At 41.6% G+C, this 21,881-nt stretch overlaps 1 long non-coding RNA gene across 2 annotated transcripts in view; it reads right to left on the minus strand.

The window, feature by feature from the left end:
* The window catches only part of LOC105609125 (uncharacterized), a 109,856-nt gene that overhangs the window by 14,010 nt on the left and 73,965 nt on the right, over positions 1-21,881 (minus strand). The window contains exon 1 of one of the 2 annotated variants that reach the window (XR_003589679.3): positions 5,736-5,891. The exons of the other annotated variant lie outside the window; for it this stretch is intronic. This is a non-coding gene — a long non-coding RNA (uncharacterized LOC105609125). Of the gene's footprint in view, positions 1-5,735; positions 5,892-21,881 lie in introns of those variants that run through there. 2 annotated transcript variants of the gene reach the window in all.

The following is a 21,881-nucleotide window of genomic DNA, read 5'->3' on the forward strand; positions in this document are numbered from 1 at the left end:
GAGGTTACATAGGGAGAATTTATTCTCTTTTCAGCAAGGAAAACTGTCTTTCAGTTTACCAGAGAGAGAAAGACTTCTACTTTAAGAAACAAGATCTGGGAAAAGAAATGAAGCCAGGAAAGTGATTCTGCCACTCAAATCGCATGGAGGAGATGTGTGCCAATCTGGAAGAAAAGGCTGGGAAGACACATCCACTACTGACAGCCTCTCAGGAACAAGGAATAAAAAGTCAAAAAACAAAGTCAGCTCAGTTCTCTGATAAAATGTAGGCTCTACCACTACTTTAAAGTGGGACCCTGAAGTGTAAAGGTAAACTGGAAGCAAGTCAGCCATCACCCTGACTGCAGCTCAGTTTTACAACGTCCAGAGGCTAAAAAATATCAGTCAATGCATAACTCGGATTAAGGTGATGCCAGAGAAGGCAATGGCACCCCACTCTAGTACTCTTGCCTGGAAAATCCCATGGACAGAGGAGCCCAGTAGGCTGCAGTCCATGGGGTCGCTAAGAGTTGGACACGGCTGAGCAACTTCACTTTCACTTTTCACTTTCATGCATTGGAGAAGAAAATGGCAACCCACTCCAGTGTTCTTGCCTAGAGAATCCCAGGAACGGGGGAGCCTGGTGGGCTGCCGTCTCTGGGGTCACACAGAGTCGGACACAACTGAAGCGACTTAGCAGCAGCAGCAGCAGACTGCTAATACATTCATGTGATACAAAAATAAAACTTGTCTTATGGTAAAAAGAAAATATCATCTCAGTTCTCAAATTATTTCTACAAGTTTTTATAATAAGATGTTTGGGACACAATTAAGAATAACTAGACACACAAAAAAGACAAAACACCATAAGTGAGAACCAACAGAAATAACAGACAACAGAAACAGACCCAGAGATACTCCACATTCTAATAGATATGGCATAGATTCTGAAACAACAATGCTTACTATGTTCAAGGAGATAAAAGGTAAGCTTTAAAATGCTGGCAAAGATCTGTAAACTATAAAAGTGACACTACAGCTTTGAAAAGCGATCAAATAGAAATTCTAGAACTGAAAATACAACGGCCAAAATTAAGAACTTTCATTCTTAAAACGCGTTTAACAGCAGATTAAACAAAGGAGTAAAGAATCAGTGGACTAAAAGATACATAAGAATAAAATGGCCAAAGGGTAGCATGGCAAAACAAAAGGTTGAAGACGAAAAGAGAACACGAGACAGAGGGCGCAATGAAAAATCCTAATAGGTATGCCATTGTAGAAAAAAAAAAAGGACAGCCAACTGTATTAAACAGGGACTTCCCAGTGGTCAGGCTTCCCTCGTGGCTCAGCTGGTAGAGAATCCGCCTGCAGTGTGGGAGACCTAGGTTCATCCCTGCATTGGGAAGATTCCTTAAAGAAGGGAACAGCTATCCACTCCAATATTCTGACCTGGAGAATTCCACGAACTGCATAGTCCATGGGGTCGCAAAAAAGTCAGACACAACTGAGTGACTTACACTTTCATTTTCCCAGTGGTCCAGTGGCTAAGACACCACACTTTCAATGCAGGGGGCCTGGGCCTAATCCCTGGTCAGAGAACTAGATCCCTCATGCCACAATTAAAAGATCTCACACGCTGTAACTAAGACTCTGCACAGCCAAATAAACAAATATTCTTTTAAAGTTGCCCCCCACTCCTGCAAAAGTCCTAAATGAAATAAAGGCATATGGTAGCAAAACTGGAAGTTTTTTGAACAAAAATGAGAATTCCCAGAGCTGAAGTGAATCACAAGTCTTCAAATTAAAGAGACCCATCAAATACAGTTTTGTTTTTTTTTTAAATTCTATGTGTTCCTAAATGTTCCTTCATCTTAAGAAGCTATACACCCAATCCACTGTTCTCATTTATAACATGTTCCTTTCCTTCTTTTCACATCAATTACTTTGTTGATGCATTTGTTTACAGGCTTGTCTTCCATAACCCCAACCCTCAAATATACTCTCCATGCAGACAGAGACTGAGTTTACCTTGTTTTCCATTATTTCTAGAGAACACAGGAGCAGCCAGTGCCTGGCTTCCATGATGGGTCAAGGGCAGAGATGTAAGGAGGCACTCACTTTGAGATTCATGCTTTACACCATGAAAATAAAGCTGGAAAGATTACAGAGAGGGGCAATCACATGTTTTAAGCAACAACCATTAAAAAATTGATTGGTAATAGCTTTCTTGCCAACAACACTGGATGATGGGAAAAAATAGAGCAAATCCTCAAAATTCTCAGACAAAAGAATTTTAATCTAAAATTATATACCCCATTAGCCAGCATTCAAATGGAGGGAAAAAACAGATTTTCTCGAACGGGAAAGTATAACATGCTCAGCTCCTTTCTGAAAGAATTACTTGAGAATATATTTCAGACAAATGAAGCTTGTAAGAAAAAAAAAAAACAACAATGGGGCACAAAAAACTTCCCTGGTGGTCCAGTGGCTAAGACTTGGAGCGCCTGATGCAGGGGGCCCAGGTTCGACCCCTGATAGGGGAACTAGCTCCCGCATGCCACAACTTAAGATCCCACAACTAAGACCCAGAGCAGCCAATAAATATATATATATTAAAAAAAAAAAAACCTTATGTAGAAAGATGGGTGCTTAAGTTTAAATAGTTCTGATACACAATGTAAATAAATTAATGAAATCTGGAATTAAAACCCCAGATGATTTCCTTATGGTAGGAAATGGAGAGAAGGGAGAAGCAAGAACTTGCTATGACATTTGTCTTATTATGTGGCAAGGACACAACTATGGTTTAACTTTAGACATTGAATGAATAAGATGTATAAATAGATGTACTAGGTTTTTAAGAATAATTATTAGAGGTATAGAAATAGTACGAATAAAACAGAAGCAAGAAACAAAAAATCAATCTAACAATAAGTATATGTGTCTGCATATATAAATATAAAATCATAAGGATTTTTTAAGCCTGGTGTGATAGGCATTAAAAATTGTGTCTCTGGAGGGAAAAGCAACCAAGAGAGGGGAGGTAAACAGAAATGAATGTTTGCCTCTCCACATAGCTCTGATTTGATTTCTTAAGGAGGTGTGTATTCATGCATTATGTATGAGATTTTTAAGCACCACAGGATTGTTTTTAACCCAATGAAAATCCTAATAGGAATTCTCGAGCTTTCTTTTTCTTTCCTTCTTCTCCCTCCCTCTTCCTCTTTCTTTTCACTTAGTTAGATTATTCTGAAGTTCATTTGGAAAGATAATAGGCAAGCATGAGAGATTGCGATATCACCTAAGACTTGATACTCCTACGTTCTGGGGATGAGGAGGAAAACCATAAGTGAACAGAAACTCTTTGAAAATAAATCTGGCAATATGTCAAGAGTCATTTTATAGGTCATGTTTTTCATATAATACCATGTGTAGCTTTAGAGTCTACACTAAGGAAATAAAGTTACAGTTGAAGGTTAAGTCGCTCAGTCGCGTCTGACTCTTTGCGACCCCGTGGACTGTAGCCCACCAGGCCCCCTCCATCCATGGGATTCTCCAGGCAAGAATACTGGAGTCGGTTGCCATTTCCTTCTCCAGGGATCTTCCCGACCCAGGGATTGAACCCAGGTCTCCCTCATTGCAGGCAGACGCTTTAACCTCTGAGCCACCAGGTAAGCCCTAAGGAAATAAAATTGAGACTAAATATTGAAACAAAGATATTTATCCCAGTCAACAAGCTTAATATCAAAAAGTTGAAAATGCTCTAAATGTAAATGTTCAGAAATTATAAGTTACCACACATTTAAGTTATGATACTATGTAAACAAGACTTTCCCTAGTAGCTCAGTGGTAAAGAATCTGCCTGCCGATACAGAAGATGTGTGTTCAATCCCTGGGTCAGGAAGATCTCCTGGAGAAGGAATGGCAACCCACTCCAGTTGTTCTTTACCTGGAAAAATCCCATGGACAGAGCAGCCTGGCAGTCTATAGTCCATGGAGCTGCAAAAACTGTTGGACATGACTTAGTGGCTAAACAACAACAACTACGTAACCATGAGTAATTATGATGGCAGATAGTTTTTTGTAGGATTTTAAAGCAAATATCAAATATATCATTTCACTCATATATACTTAGCATGACTCTCTAATATATCAAGGACTTAAAAAAAAAAAAAAATCCAAGGGACTTCCCTGGAGGTCAGTGGTTAAGACTTCACCTTCCAATGCAGGGGATGCAGGTTCAATCCCTTGTTGGGGAGCTGAGAACCCACATGCCTTGTGGCCAAAAAGCCAAAACATGAAAAACAGAAACAATTTTGTAACAAATTCAATAAATACTTCAAAAAAAATCCATGAAAACAGGACAGGAAAAAAATGACAATCATTTATTAATACCATCTAATAGTTGTAGCAAATTGCATTTTCCAGAAATGCATTTAGGTGAGCTTGCCTATAAGAGGCAAAGTGTACATTCACTTCTCTAGGCTTGGTGCTGGCCTTAGCCACTCACTGGAAGGGTGGTTGGGAGATGCTGCCTGCCTCTAAAGGCAGGTTAGATATGGAGGTCGCCTTGCTTCTGCCTGGTCCTCTGACAGCACTTACTCTCCAGAGCTCCATCTCCAGATGGTCCCTCTCAGAATCCAGCCACACCAGGGGCCACAGGTAGGTGTTCAACATTCCCAGCTGAGCCTGAACTTTCAAGTCTTCCCAGCTGCACCTGACTTTACGAAAGTTCATATGAAAGTTCACATTCCTAGACGAGGCCCCTTGGATCATAATCATGTGAGGATATAGCCCAGGAATTTGTATTTTAAACAGGATCAAGTAATTTTTACGACCATCAAACCTTGATAACCACAGCCTTGAAGAGCTGTGTCCCAGGTCTCTAGTTCAGTTAGGAAGGAACTTGGTGGGGGTGGGGGGGGGGGGAGTGGAAAGGGAGGTAGGAAGGAAAGCAGCTGGATTGATTGTTAAGAGGAGTCAGATCCCACAATTCCTTGACATGCTAAGGGCTCTGGCCTTTATAGGATCAGCCCATAGGGAGCCAGTGAAAAGCTTTAAGGGAGGAAGAGAGTGGGGCAACATAGTGTAATTTTAAAAGATGACTCCTATAGCAGGGTGGAGGATGAATAGAGGTCAGTTGAGGGCAACTTGAGGGGTTTAAATCTGGGGGCAGGGAGATTAACCCAGGTGACATGTAATGAGCTCTTGGCCCAGCTCAGTTATGAGGCAGACAGAGAAGGGAGAGATGTGAGGTCAAATTGGGAGGTAGAATTCACAGTACTTGGTGAGAAAAATCAAGTCTGAACTTGTAATTCCTGTTCTCTGGGCTTGTCCCAGCCCTGCGGGGAGGTGGGTCAGGTTCTTACTTCCAGTCATTATGGGTCTGTCCTGATCCATCATAGCCTGCAAGAACATCCCAAGTCCTGTCCCAAGATATACCATTATTGGAAGACAAACATACTTCTTTTGCACTTTTATTTTCATTGCCCTAAATGTTAGACAGCTTATCTAACTAGGCCTGATAAATTAATTACCCTTAATCTTTTGTTATTACAAAAATCTAAACACTAAGTGTTGTTTCCCTGGAAGCTTTCAATTTTGCAGCCCTTTTAAAGGTTCAAGCCTAAACCACTCTCTCAGGTTACCAAACAACCTCAGGGCAGCAACTCCAGGAAAATGCAAGGGCAGAACTGACCAGCTGGTCCTTTTCGGATGCGCCTGAACTTTCACTCCGTGAGAGGAATGTCACATACCCACTTTCACGACTGCTCCAGGGGAGCAATGAAACCACACATTTTCCGAATGAGTGATGCACGGTCACGCAGAGGGATTACTCAGCTCATGTCCACTGGCTGAGGGTTTTGAGGTAAATCCTTTCCAGTTTACATAGGTCACCCAGGACTTCAAAAGTAAGCTATGAAAAAAAAAAAAAAAAAAAGTAAGCTACGTAGGACTACACAGAATGAAGTCTTGGTGGCTCAGTCAAAAAATCTGCCTGCAATGCAGGAGACCTAGGTTTGATCCCTGGGTCAGGAAGACCCCCTGGAGAAGGAAATAGCAACCCACTCCAGTATTCTTGCCTGGGAAATCCCACGGATAGAGGAGGCAGCCTGATGGGCTATAGTACATAGGGTTGCAATAGTCAGACATAAGTTAGGGACCAAACCTCCACCAGAGTGAAATAATGGCTATTACTGATGAACCTTGGTGAACACTCACAACACAGCAATGAACTGTGTTGTGAGGTATTATAGAACTTTATGCTTGATAAAACTGATTTTTTATATGTAGGAGAGATATAGAACTGCATTAACAATTGAAATAAATTATATGTGTGATAAGAAGATTCAAATAACTGCTTGCAATTTACAAAGCACCTTCTCATTTATTACCTCATTCAGTTCAGTTCAGTTCAGTCGCTCAGTTGTGTCTGACTCTTTGAGACCCCATGAATCACAGCATGCCAGGCCTCCCTGTCCATCACCAACTCCCGGAGTTCACTCAGACTCACGTCCATCAAGTCAGTGATGCCATCCAGCCATCTCATCCTCTGTCATCCCCTTTTCCTCCTGCCCCTAATCCCTCCCAGCATCAGAGTCTTTTCCAGTGAGTCAACTCTTCACATGAGGTGGCCAAAGTACTGGAGCTTCAGCTTCAGCATCATTCCCTCCAAGGAAATCCCAGGACTGATCTCCAGAATGGACTGCTTGGATCTCCTTGCAGTCCAAGGGACTCTCAAGAGTCTTCTCCAATACCACAGGTCAAAAGCATCAATTCTTCGACACTCAGCCTTCTTCACAGTCCAACTCTCATATCCATACATGACCACAGGAAAAACCATAGCCTTGACTAGACGGACCTTTGTTGGCAAAGTAATGTCTCTGCTTTTGAATATGCTATCTAGGTTGGTCATAACTTTCCTTCCAAGGAGTAAACGTCTTTTAATTTCACGGCTGCAATCACCATCTGCAGTGATTTTGGAGCCCCCCAAAATAAAGTCTGACACTGTTTCCACTGTTTCCCCATCTATTTCCCATGAAGTGATGGGACCAGATGCCATGATCTTCGTTTTCTGAATGTTGAGCTTTCAGCCAGCTTTTTCGCTCTCCTCTTTCACTTTCATCAAGAGGCTTTTAGTTCCTCTTCACTTTCTGCCATAAGGGTGGTGTCATCTGCATATCTGAGGTTATTGAGATTTCTCCCGGCAATCTTGATTCCAGCTTGTGATTCTTCCAGCCCAGCGTTTCTTATAACTGCATATAAGTCAAATAAGCAGGGTGACAATATACAGCCTTGACGTACTCCTTTTCCTATTTGGAACCAGTCTGTTGTTCCATGTCCAGTTTTAACTGTTGCTTCCTGACCTGCACATAGGTTTCTCAAGAGGCAAGTCAGGTGGTCTGGTATTCGCATCTCTTTCAGAATTTTCCACAGTTTATTGTGATCCACACAGTCAAAGGCTTTGGTATAGTCAATAAAGCAGAAATAGATGGTTTTTTTTGGAACTCTCTTGCTTTTTCGATGATCCACCGAGATCCTCACAAAAATTCCTGAAGATAAATTATCTTGATAGTTCCATTTTATAGATGAGGGAAGTGATGTCAGAAAGATTCAGTGACTAGCCCAAGGCCACACAGCCAACTAGACAACATTTCTGTGTCTCAAGCAGCATGTTTTTGTTTTGTTTTGCTTGGAGGGAGGAGCACTGTGAGACTTGTGGGATCTTAATTCTACAACCAGGGATTTAACCCAGGCGCTCAACGGTGAAAGTGCAGAGTCCTAACCACTGAACCACATGTTTTTGGTTGCAAGTAACAGAAAACGCAAATCAAAATGCACTAAACAGTAAATAGACTATAGAAACTCTGTAATAGAAAAGTTCAGTGGTACAGTAGGCTTTGGGCACAGTTTGATCAGAAATCCAGCTGTTTTATTTTGGTTATCTTGAATTTATCCTTCTTTTTGCATCAGCTCTATTATCAGGTTCTTTGTCCATTTAGTAGCCAAATGCTGGAACAGTTTCAGGGCCCACAACACTACCTAGAAGGAGAAAGGACTTTTCTCTCTCCAGTCATCAAACATGGGACCCAGGCTTCATTTCTACTGCACCAGTGGCCAAGGGAATGCCATGTACTGATTGGCTCAGGCCTGGAGTACAAGAACCAGTGACCATGTCAATCAAGGCCATAACCCAGAAGCTGGAAGTTAGATCAGTGCTCTCCAAATTCCATGGCTGCTATGCCACTCAGGAAGGGTGAAATGGAGGCTGCAAAGTCCACCACAAGGCAGGACTTGAATTCTATAGGACTTGAAAGACTTAGGACTCTAAATCCTATGGAGGTTTAGGGTGGGGTTGTTTTTTCTCTAAACAGACATATTGTTATCCTTCACTTCAGGAGCTGATAACTCCGAAGTGCAGTTTTAATTTGTGTGTGTGAATGTGCCTAAAAAGGCCCTTACATGATCAGAAGTCCCTTTCAGCTGGTGCATACCAAGTCTGGACTTCGCTCTGTGTCTGCTGCCATGATCTGTTGTCTTTTACTTCTTTGGTTATTTTCCCAACTCATGGTCCTCTAAATTCTTGTGCCCCATTCATTTTTGTTTCAAACACCTTTTTGTTTCTTTGTGTCAGTGCCCAACCAGGAAGACAGAAACCACTCTGAATATTTAAAACAGAGGAAGTTTAATGCACTGAGATGAAAGAAACTTAAAACCCAAACAAGGGACGGTGAGGCAATCCAGAGACTAACCATGGCAGGAAGTCGCCGCCACTCCCAGGCTGGAGGGACAAAGGGAGGAGGTGATGCTACCCAAGCCCTGGGCCTGGAATTACCCAGAGGAAGCGGGAACTATGGCAGGTTTCCTGTGAGAGCTGGAGCCAAGGAAGAGAGGCAGCAGCTGCCAGAGGTATCACCCAGTACTGAGAGAGAGAGAGAGAAATACCCCAACTTCTCCCTCCCTTCTGTTCTCCAAACTCCCACCAGAGCCTTCACGGACCAAATCCAGTTGGGAGCCAGCTGACATGGGACCTGAGAACATCGGTCTGAAGGGTTAGGCCTGCTGAATACACCCCCGGAAGGAAGGGTGAGGAATGGATCTCAGGTCAAGCAGACCCAGAACCAGGCCCACCTGCATGAAAATGTCTTGTAGGGGCTTCTCTGGTGGCTCAATGGTAAAGAATCCACCTGCCAATGCAGGGGACACCATTTCGATCCCTAATCCAGAAAGATCCCACATGCTGTGGAGCAATTAAACCCGTACACCACAACTATTGAGCCTGTGCTCTAGAGCCTGGGAGCTGCAACTACTGGAGCGTGCTTGCCCTAGAGCTCATGCTCTGCAACAAGGGAAGCCACCATGAAGAGAAACCCATGCACTGCAACTAGAGAGTTGCCCCGGCTTGCTCCAATTAGAGAAAAACCCGCATGGCAACAAAGACCCAGCACGGTCAAAAAAAATAATAAATAAATAAAAGCTTTTAAAAAAAGAAAATATTATGCACGTTCACAGTGGATATTTTAGAAAATACACAGATGTGCAAAGAGCAAAAGGTAAAAATCATGATCTTGTTAGGGAATTGCAGAGGGCTACCTATTTTTCATTCATCACTGGAGGCCCATGTTCAGGTCCTTTCTCTGTCAATAGGCCAAGCACTCTATCAATTTGACGTTTTTGTAATAAACATCTTGAGAAATTCGGTTTCTCCTCTTTATGAAGTCAAATGTGAAAAAGTAAGAAAAAGTTTATTTCTTCTGAGAAACTGACTTTCTTTTCCCAGATAACATGAGCCATATGTTTATCAGTTTTCCTCTTTTTGTCCATGAAGAAGTTGGACCATAAAGAAGGCTGAGTGCCAAAGAATTGATGCTTTGAACCGTGGTGCTGGAGAAAACTCTTGAGAGTTCCATGGACTGCAAGGAGATCCAACCAGTCAATCCTAAAGGAAATCAGTGTTGAATATTCACTGGAAGGACTGAAGCTAAAGCTCCAATACTTTGGCCACCTGATGCCAAGGGCCGACTCATTAGAAAAGACCCTGATGCTGGGAAAGATTGAAGGCAGGAGGAGAAAGGGATGACAGAGGACTAGCTGGTTGGATGGCATCACTGCCTCAATGGACATGAGTTTGACCAAGCTCCAGAAGATAGTGAAGGACAGGGAAGCCTGGCGTGCTGCAGTCCATGGGGTCACAAAGAGTCAGACAGGACTGAGCAAATGAACAATAACCACCATGAAACTCGAGGGCACATCTCATGCTCTAGACCAGCAACTTTTACCCTTCATGGAGGGCACGTGCTTCTTTCCTCTTCTCCACATTCCAAAGTGGATTGTATTGTATCAGCTCTATGATGCATATGAACGCATCAAGCCAATGGGGAGAAATATAGGCACCTGAGGGGAAGGCCCTGGAGTTACTTCCCCAGAGAGTTGCTGGGGCATCACTTACCCAGTCCAATTTTGTCCACCCTGAGCCAGCTGGCTGGCACCGCGGAGCCGTCTGCCACTGAGGAACAGATTCTATCACCCTCCTCAACAGCAGATGGCCGCTCTGCATTAATCCATGTCATACATCATTGCTGAGGGAGACAACACCATCACTGTACAAATCACTAGCATCTTTGCTCCAACTCAGTAGGCGGGGGATTATGTGTATGTGCTCACATAGTCACCAGTTCAATAATTTTTCAGCCAGGCGACCCTATTAGCATCTTAACAATGGAAGAGGGTGGAGTGAGGGGCCACCAGGGGGATTATGGTTAGATTTCTAATTAGATTGGGCATTTTAATTAGTTTGGGCAGAGCTTTTGCAAGGAGGTAAAAGCTCCTCAAGTGAGCACCTCTCTGGTCTGTTTTAGCTTCCTTGATTCACAAGCTAGTCCCTCTTGAAATGTTTCTCTTACCCTTTGTTTATCTGAGGCTGATAGTCTGGGCATTGGGCCCAGTTTAATATAATTTTTACTGTTGCTACTGCGTCCCCAATTCTATTGAGAGGGTTATTATCTGGTTGTCTAAGACACCTTACCATGGTAATTACAGGCCCGGTACACACCCATGCTACCCCACCCCACCAGCCCTCCCCAGTCCTCTCTACTTCAAATTTCAGAAGTGAAGCTGACACTCACTCCCATTCCACCGAGACAATGAGAGTCTAGGACGCCATAGCATAGCAAAGTAGATATTTGGCAATTATCTAGATCATTTGATTGAGATAGGCAAATAGTTGATATAATTGAGGTCCTTGGATATATCTGTGGGTCTAAAGAACATGGAAAATCCCCTAGCTGCTTATAATTGGTTCCAAGTTCTATAAACACATAGGCTGCTTTTACAGAAAATTTGCTTTCCTAATTACGTTTTACATAATCTAATGCAGTTGTATTAGTTTAAATTCTCTAAGCACATACCAGTCCAAAGATATGTTCTAGTAGGTGGGAGAGGAAAACTGACCATAGATGCTCACAGTGTAGAGTTAAAAGTTGGCAATAATAATAAAGCTACTTCGCTAACAAAAGGAGGGAAACACTGCAGCAAATGGTTTGAGAAATGATGTGTGTGTGTGTACATGTGTGTGTATGTGTCTGTGTCTATGTGTGTATCTGTATGTGTCTATGTGTGTGTATGTGAGAAGTTCCATTCCTGGCTTCAGTACAGAGTTGGGTCAGATACTTAGCATGACTTTAGAACACAGGCGTTGAAGGTGAGTGATTATTATAATAACCCACTTCATGGGTGTGGACATTAACCAATGGACATGCACATCTCTGGCTTCACACCAAGGCCTAAGATGAAACTCGAGCCTGGGCTTGTCCAGGAGGTTCATTCCTCCCACAGACAGAATCCTGCTTCAGAAGTGTATTGCATTAACAATGCAACTTATTAGAAAAACAAATAAAATGCTCTAAATGTTTAAATGCATTTTCAAATATTCATCCTCCAAATATTTAGACTGAGCCAACTGGGCCAAGAGCCCAAGCTTCCTGCGCATGCTGGATGGTTCCAACCATCCCCCCCAGATCAGCAAATATATAACAACTTAAAATATTATCCTCTTGGAGCCAAAAAATAATTCCCCAGGTGTTGTTCCAGGATATCAGCTAGGTGTCTCTGTCCAAAGGCCTCCTTTGTAATGTCTGCAAGAGTTGATTACTTTTTAGTAAATTTAAGAAATTCTCACAAAAGCCTCCTTGATACTATGGTCTGTGTCCATGGTGAAGCTGCAGCATGAAAAAGAACAGGAATGGAGATTTAGGAGTAGAGATGAGTGGGAAGTGAGAGAGAGAAGCAGAAAAAGCAACAAACACCCTATTGAAGATAGAAAGCTTGGATGTCTGAACCAAGTCTTAAAGAGGGAGTCTGAGCAAACCAGGGATCTTGTTTCGCTTTTTTCAGAGATGGGGGAAGAGGGCAAGAGTAGCAGAAGCTGATTGTCTTTCGCATTTAAATTTCTCTAAATTAAGTCATCATATATTTTCCTTTTCCCAGGCATATCCATACCAAAAATTCCTTTTTAAGCCTCCACAGCAAAAAAAAAAAAAGTAATAATAATTTATAGCACAGTCAGCAAAATTATCTAATTCTAGAGTTTAGCCATCTCATCTTTATCTAAGATGTTCTACAAGATAAAAGAAATACCTTTAATGTGGATCTTAATTCTGGATATTGGGTCAGTGTTTAATTCAGCTTTTCCAGTGTACTAGATAGAATGGTGGAGTGCAATCTTACATATGTTAAATTTATACATATTGGATTATATGCAAGAGAAAGAGAGAGAGAGAGTATTGATTTTAAAAAGCATATGTCCCAGCGTGACTATGAGACAGAACCCCAGCATGTATGTCTTGCCCTAGGTTTGTTTCCATGCCTACAGACCCTTCCCTGTGCAGTCTTTTGCTTAAAAGACACATTTTTCATATACATGACCCCAAAATTTAAGCTAACTGCTTCACTGGTACTCAATCTAGAAAACAGCTGTCTGCTCCAAAGACAGAGGGAAAACTGACTGAGAAATAGTCCACCAGGCTCCAGCATGGTACCTCCCTAAGACAGCCTCAAGGTAAGTTTTGCTTATCTGTAATTTTCATCCTGTGGCTAACTCCAGAACCTGGCCCTCCCAGCAGACACATTTCTGCTGAATGATTCCTCCCTTGAGAAAGAGGAAAATAACAAAGAAATGGGGTCATTTTTCTGAAATTTTTGTGTCAGAACTAGAAATTTTCCTTTCCCCATCTCCATGTCCAACTACAAACCACAAGACAATCTCTTTTGACTTGTTCTTAATTTGGGGTACAAAATGGTCCAAAAACAAATGGATGAGAGATAGAGTCATTCATTCATTTTTTTCTTTCTTTCCTTCATCAAATATTTGCAGAATACCAGCAACATATCAGGCACAGGATTCAATAGTGAGCTAAAAGGGGAATCAAAAGACCTAATCACGACTTGGTTTACACTCAACTTGTGACATTGGAGGAACTGCTGATCCCTCTAGACCTCAATTGCCTATGGTTGCTCAGTTGCCAAGTCATGTCTGACTCTTTGTGCCTCCATGGACTGCAGCATGCCAGGCCTCCCTGTCCCTCATCATCTCCCAGATTCTGCCCAAGTTCATGTCCATTGCATCAGTGAGAAAAAGAGAGATAGCTCAATTGTCTACTTGACCAAAAAAAGTGAAAAGGTTGTAGCAAATAAGTTCTAAAATTCTTAATAATAAAATTCTATGAAATTAACTTAGACATCTTTTCTAAAACCTTAAAAGAACTAAAACAAACTTCCTTATGGCAACTTTATCTACACCTAACAAGCACAGGAAAAGCGAAAAGCAAAGGAGAAAAGGAAAGATATAAGCATCTTAATGCAGTGTTCCAATGAATAGCAAGGAGAGATAAGAAAGCCTTCCTCAGCAATCAGTGCAAAGAAATAGAGGAAAAGAACAGAATGGGAAAGACTAGAGATCTCTTCAAGAAAATTGGAGATACCAGGGAATATTTCATGCAAAGATGGGCTCGATAAAGGACAGAAATGGTATGGACCAAACAGAAGCAGAAGATATTAAGAAGAGGTGGCAAGAATACACAGAAGAACTGTATAAAAAGGTCTTCACGACCCAGATAATCACGATGGTGTGATCACTCACCTAGAGCCAGGCATCCTGGAATGTGAAGTCAAGTGGGCCTTAGAAAGCATCACTATGAACAAAGCTAGTGGAGCTGATGGAATTCCAGTTGAGCTATTTCAAATCCTGAAAGATGATGCTGTGAAAGTGTTGCACTCAATATGTCAGCAAAACTGGAAAACTCAGCAGTGGCCACAGGACTGGAAAAGGTCAGTTTTCATTCTAATCCCAAAGAAAGGCAATGCCAACGAATGCTCAAACTATCGCATAATTGCACTCATCTCACATACTAGTAAGTGAAAGTGAAAGTGAAAGTGAAGTCGCTCAGTGATGTCCGACTCTTTGCGATCCCATGGACTGTAGCCTACCAGGCTCCTCTGTCCATGGGATTTTCCAGGTAAGAATACTGGAGTGGGTTGCCATTTCCTTCTCCAGTAAAGTAATGCTCAAAATTCGCCAAGCCAGACTTCAACAATACGTGAACCATCAACTTCCAGATGTTCAAGCTGGTTTCAGAAAAGGCAGAGGAACCAGAGATCAAATTGCCAACATCCGTTGGATCATTGAAAAAACAAGAGAGTTCCAGAAAAACATCTATTTCTGCTTTATTGACTATGCCAAAGCCTTTGACTGTGTGGATCACCACAAACTGGAAAATTCTGAAAGAGATGGGAATAGCAGATCACCTGACCTGTCTCTTGAGAAATCTGTATGCAGGTCAGGAAGCATCAGTTAGAACTGGACATGGAACAACAGACTGGTTCCAAATAGGAAAAGGAGTACATCAAAGCTGGGCTGGAAGAAGCACAAGCTGGAATCAAGATTGCCAGGAGAAATCTCAATAACCTCAGATATGCAGATGACACTACCCTTATGGCAGAAAGTAAAGAGGAACTAAAAAGCCTCTTGATGAAAGTGAAAGAGGAGAGGGAAAAAGTTGGCTTAAAGCTCAACATTCAGAAAACAAAGGTCATGGCATCTGGTCCCATCACTTCATGGCAAATACATGGAGAAACAGCAGAAACAGAGGCAGACTTTATTTTGGGAGGCTCCAAAATCACTGCAGATGGTGACTGCAGTCATGAATTTAAAACACGCTTACTCCTTGGAAGAAAAATTATGATCTACATAGACAGCATATTAAAAAGCAGAGACAGTACTTTGCCAACAAAGGTCCGTCTAGTCAAGGCTATGGTTTTTCCAGTAGTCATGTATGGATGTGACAGTTGGACTATAAAGAAAGCTGAGCACCAAAGAATTGATGCTTTTGAACTGTGGTGTTGGAGAAGACTCTTGAGAGTCCCTTGGACTGCAAAGAGATCCAACCAGTCCATCCTAAAGGAAATCAGTCCTGAATATTCATTGGAAGGACTGATGTTGAAGCTGAAACTCCAATACTTTGGCCACCTGATGTGAAGAACTGACTCATTGGAAAAGACCCTGATGCTGGGAAAGATTGGGGGTGGGAGGAGAAGGGGATGACAGAGGATGAGATGGTTGGATGGCATCACCGACTCGATGGACATGAGTTTGAGTAAACTCCGGGAGTTAGTGATGGACAGGGAGGCCTGGCGTGCTGCAGTCCCTGGGGTCGCAGAGTTGGACACGACTGAGCGACTGAACTGAACTGAACAAGCACTGTGCCCTAAGCAGTATCTTTGCTCTTTCAGGTTATCATCAATCTCCTCTCCCTGCCCCCTCTATAATTGTTCAGCATAACAATGTAGAAAACAATATAGCCATCAACTCCTCTCCAACTCCTACAGGTTCCAAGTAGACACACTGATGAAATGAAGGGATTTCTTCTGAAATCTTGTTCTCAGTCTTCTGTGCTGTTGTTCAGGGTGATTCATGCTTCAGTGTTTTGATTAAAAGCAATGATAGCCACATGTGGACAAAAGATATGGAAAGAGATCTCCTGTAAGATTAACCGTACTTTTGAATTGTGCAAATGCTTCATTTTCAGTGACCACATCATTTGTAATATGGCTTTTGTGTCATTTCATCATGCATACGGACTTGTTCACTCTTGGTTGTTGAACTTGGCATAGTGATAACTTGAGCATCAGTTGTCTTTATTCAACCTTATCTAAAAATAATAATAATAACAAAACACTTTGTTACTCTAAGGGGGAAAAATTCTATAAAATGCTTGAATGTTTGTGTTATTATATCAGAGAATGTTTGCTAGTATTCCTTTAGGCAATATCGCCTTCTTAGTCATTCTATTCAATTAATAAATACATATTTGAAGAAGACATATTCAATCAATAGTTGTGCTCAATTCACTCCCAGAGCATTAAGGAGAAGACCAAGAGTGTAAAATGTCTAGAAGTTAAGGAAGATAGAGTAGAAAGCTAGAATGCTTAAATTTGAATCCCACTTTTTTAGCTTACTAAATATTTGATCCCACAGAAGGTACTCTGTCATTCTGAGCTTTATATTCCACAGAGGACATTAGTAACTCCTACTTTGTCTTCCTCACAAATAAACTGGCCTATAAGAAGAAAAAGAAAGTATTACACTTACATAATACTTACTTGCCAAACACTTCACGTATTCACTCATTTAATACTTACAATAATCCCATTTTAAAAGAAATCACATCACTGAGAAGTTAAAGGATTTCCTTATAAAAGGTGGAGCTGGCACTCAAACTGAGGCAACATCCATGCATTTACCTTCATACAATAATCAATTATACAAAGGGAGCTACTAAGATGTTTTAATGCATAAAGGTGGGGGGAAGAACATTTCTGTACCGTCTCCCACTTTTAAGAGAAATGTGGTGGGGGGGAAGACAAATGTTTGCAATATTATTAGTGCACATAATTAAGATGACTTTGCTCAGTTAATAGCATTTATGTTTTATGGTTTTCTCACAAAGTTATAATGCTTTGGACTTATTAGACTTAGAAATGTCATGCATTTATGCAACAATTTCACATTTTCCTCTTGAATTTGCAATCCAACAAATTTTAAAAATTTTTTAATATCCTGGCACTACAAAGTGCTTAACTCAAGGGAATCTAGCATCTCTTGCTTTCTGCCTGCCTCTATGAAGCAGGCAAAAACTTGAAAACCAAAGGCACCAGCAACCTTCCAGCCAACAAAGGCAGTCATTATGTTTCCTGCACTTAGGAGTTTTCACTCTGCCAGGCAGATACAGAGAGCACTCATCTCCTTCCAAATCCTAAACCTCTTCACTTCCTCTTTCTCCTTCTCTGTCTAGAGCCTTTTGAGTGGGAGGGCCAATAAGCCCCTTGTTTCCATCTCTGCAGGAACAAGTGGGTACTGCTCTCAATGTCCACCAAACCGTAAGTCCTTGGAGGATACAGGAAGGCATCCACCAATCTGAAGATCAAAATGCACCACAGAAAGGCTGCAAACAAAGAAAAGGCTGCCCACCACCACCTTTTCTTGCAAAAGTAACAGAATCCCTGGGAATAGCAAGCAGCTTACTTTTGCATGGTATATATACTGACCAAAGTTTCAAGAATACTTAATTTTACTTTTTAAAATGTTCTTATTATACAGTAAACTACACTATTAGAAATCTGATACTTTGCTATATATTCTCTCTCTGAACCTCATAGTAATCCTTCTATTCACAGCAATAGGAACCAATGATAGGATTTGAACTCATGTCCAGCAGACCCCAAGGCTCCTGCCCTTTCCTTAAAAGCAGATTGTCCCTTACTGGATTCCAGAGATCCAGAGTAGTCATCTATGATCATATTTTCTTAATCAGTTTATCCTACCTTCTAAAATATGTGTAATTCTACATTTTCAGGAAAACAACACAAAAATGTTCTAGAGAATGGGAGGGAAGTCTTTTTTCTTCATTTTCCAGACTTTAATCATGAAAAGCAACATATCTACTCCAAACACACTCTCTCTCTCTGATTTTATGATTCCTGTAAAACTCACCGAGCCCCAAATGCTGCTGCTGCTGCTAAGTCGCTTCAGTTGTGTCCGACTCTGTGCGACCCCAGAGACGGCAGCCCAACAGGCTCCACTGTACCTGGGATTCTCCAGGCAAGAACACTGGAGTGGGTTGCCATTTCCTTCTCCAATGCGTGAAAGTGAAAAGTGAAAGTGAAGTCACTCAGTCGTGTCCCACTCTTCGCGACCCCGTGGACTGCAGCCCTCCAGGCTCCTCTGCCCATGGGATTTTCCAGGCAAGAGTACTGGAGTGGGGTGCCATGCCTTCTCCAGCCCCAGATGCTAGGAAGGGGCAATTGGGCAAACTCATAGAGGGCTATCAATGGACAACCAAATCAACAGAAAAGGTCATTTTGAAAATAAAATGGTTTATGATGGGATTGACTACTGGAAAAGCAGAGTGCATGCATGTTCAGTCACTCAGTCATGTCCAGCTATTTGTGACTCCATGAACTATAGCCCTCCAGGCTTCTCTGTCCATGAAATCTTCCAGGCATGAATACTGGAGTGGGCTGTCATTTCCTACTCCAGGATTATCAGAGTAGCTGACTCTTTTTAACAAGTCATCATGCGTCCCAAACAGTGTTTTCCAGTCTATAATTTGCCTTCATTGTCCAACAAAGTAGGAAGGCCCAAGGGAACAGAACCTTATCACCTCTGTTGCCAATCTTCCTCTTTATTCCCCGTGAAAATCCAGCAGAATTCAATCCCAAAGAGATGAACTTAGTCTTGATATCTGTGGACTGACCCAGGGCCAGCCCAACAACCCTAGCATCTGTATTGTCACTCCCCTCTGCATGGCTGTTTCCACAAAGAAAATGTTCCTTATCACTCAGTAGGAACTAGGTCTTCACAGTTAACTACCCACTGGTCAATAGAATGGGCTCTGCATTCTCTTCCAGACGGGAAGATAGAAGGCATCCTGTGATACAAGGTAAAGGTAGCAATACTCTTCAACAGGGAGGTAGTGGGTGAGGTGCTCAATCCCCAAGAAAGTCCATCAGCAAAAGAAGGCCAGTTTTAAGAGCATTTAATGTTGTTCAACAAGTCCAACTGAAATTGGGAGTGGTTAATACTTGCAGGTATAGTATCTATCATTAGTTACTCAGGAAAGCAACATGGGAAGTCACTACCAGGTCAGATGGCCCAAAGCACGCAGGTCAATTAAACAGCCCAAGAAGGTGACAGGAGTCATGAATGATGCCCAAAGAAGTTGACGCGCCCAGAGTGGCTGGGTACAAAGCAAGCCTCCTGATAGCTAAATGTGTTTTGAAATACTTGAAAACTACTTGGGTAAGCATCTTCCATTTTTGTGAAATATGGAAATTTCCAAGGGAAAAATATACTAAACGACTAAGCCAAAATAAAAACTGATGAAGAATGGTACCATCCACAATACTGAATGGCCTTGGAGCTTTTTGACTGGTGCATTTCTAAGTTTGGCTCAAGGCCCCATTAAAATCAAGGAGTTTATGTCTGAGCCAATAAATAGAGCCAATAAGACTCACCCTTGGACCAGGACTCTGAATGAGTGGAACACAGATCATTTATGGTGTTTGGTGATAGTGAGTGCTGACAGTAGTACTACTAAGTACAATATATACACCTCCCTCTACACCCTAAATGAGAAGGGTCTGTAGTACCTCAAACAGAGGTTGAGATTGTGCATGCTCAGTCATGTCTGCAACCCCATGAACTATAACCTGCCAGGCTCCTCTGTACACGGAATTTTCCAGGCAAGAATACTGGAGTGGGTTGCCGTTTCCTCCTCCAGGGAAGCTTCCCCACCCAGGGATTGAACCTGCATTTCTGGCACCTCCTGCCTTATCAGGTGGATTCTTTACCACTGTGCCACCTGGCAAGCCCACCTCAGAGAGAAAATAAAAAGCAATACCTACCCCAGCCCTAGCACTGAAATATTATTTGACAATAAGCATCAAGCATCTACCAGGTGCCAGACAGAGCTTAAGCAGGAAGTATCCACAGATGAGTAAGAAGCAGGCCCAGCCCATGAAACTCCAGACTGGAAGGAGGTCATTGGTGCATTCCCAGTCACAGTACGGGTCAGACTGTGATGAGGTCTAAACAGAAGAAAGAATAACTAACTGCACTGAAAATATTCTAGAAGGCTTTACAGAAGAAGTACTAGTTAGCTGATCCATAAAGAATGAGTAAAAAAAATTCAAGATCTAGAAAAGGGTGGTATTCTGAGCAGAGGATAAGACTCAGAGGATAAGCAAGACTCAGAAGATTGAGAGGCAGAGGCAGCTAGAGAGAGAATGTTAGAATTCTGACATGAAGGGAATTCAAGGCCTGAGACTGGAAAAGTAAGTCAGGAGAGACTGCAAATGGCCTGTGATGACTTGCAACACATGTACTTGAGCTTATTCTGTAGTCTGCAAATTGTAAACATTTCATATATTTGTTCCATATTTATTTTTAAATCTTTATACTTCAAATATTTATATTGTCAAGCAATATTATGAGGAACTTGAATCCATATAACAAAGAGAAGTGATGTTTTATGAATACAAACTTACTTTTATTATCTCAACTTTACTGCATTTGCTTATTCTTAAATTAACTAATGAGAAAAAAGTGTAGTCGTTTGCACATCAATCAAGTACAAATGACAGAAAGCCCCAGCCAAACTAACTCAGGGAAGAAAAACAAAAAGTGAGGGAGGAGAAAGATATATAGACTCATGTAAATCTAGAAGTGGTTCTGGGATTCTGGAATCAGCTGATGGAGGGGCTGAAAGAATATCATCAAAGCTTTCTGTCCATTTCTCAGCTCCGTGTCCCTCCGTGTTGGCCAGCTTCATTCTCAAGATAGGTGTCCTCCCTGTGGCAGTCCCCAGCAGATCTAGGCTGATAACGATCTTTACAAGCTGCAATCTCCTTCTTAACAGAACCCAACACAATCTCAGAACTAAGTTTCCGTGGCCTGGTTGACTCACACACCCATCCCCAGACCTGTTCGCTGTGCCCTGGATCACGGTACACACTGAATGGTCGTGGTGGGTTCTTCATCCTCCCAGAGTCTCCATGAACTGAGAGTGGGGACAGATGGCGTCTCAGAGGAAAACCAAGGTGCTAATGCCAGGAGAAGGAAAGATGCTGGACAGGTTAAAATAACACAGTCTACTCTAATTTGCAAATAATATGCAAACATCCTAAATTTGGGTTAAGGAATGACAACTGCAGGCTTACATCAGCCTTAACTTGCAGTTTGCTTCTGCATTTATTTTATTTGCACAGTATTGAGAAAATCTTGATTCACATAGGTGAGTAGTTACAAATAGCAAGTTTTTCAAACAGCCTACTGGAACATTTAGGATACTTTTAAATTATTTAATAAATTTGTGCAGATTTGAAAGCAGGCCAAAAGTTTGAGTACTAGGCAATTCTATTTCAAAGTTCGATTACCCTCTACTGTGAAGAGTCTCCTCTGCTAATTTAAGTGTTCACTGGGAAGAGGTTTTTCAAATATATCTGCAGTATATGATGAGAAATTCAACAATATTTTCATTTACTTTATTCATTTATTTTTATTGAAGTATAGTGGACATATATAATATTTTATGTTATAGGTGTACAACATAGTGAATCACAATTTTAAAGGTTATATTCCATTTATATTTATTATAAAATATTGGCTATATTCCCTGTATTGTGCATCATATCCTTGTAGTTTATTTTATACCCAATAGTTTGTACCTTAATTCTCTACCCTTATATTGCCCCTTGCCCCTTCCCTCCCACTCTGGCCCAGGTAACCATTAGCTTGTTCTCTGTGAGTCTGCTTATTTTTTGTTATATTAACTAGTTTGTTGTATTTT

The sequence above is a fragment of the Ovis aries genome, chromosome 6 (genome assembly GCF_016772045.2).
Source record: "Ovis aries strain OAR_USU_Benz2616 breed Rambouillet chromosome 6, ARS-UI_Ramb_v3.0, whole genome shotgun sequence".
NCBI lineage: Eukaryota > Metazoa > Chordata > Mammalia > Artiodactyla > Bovidae > Ovis > Ovis aries.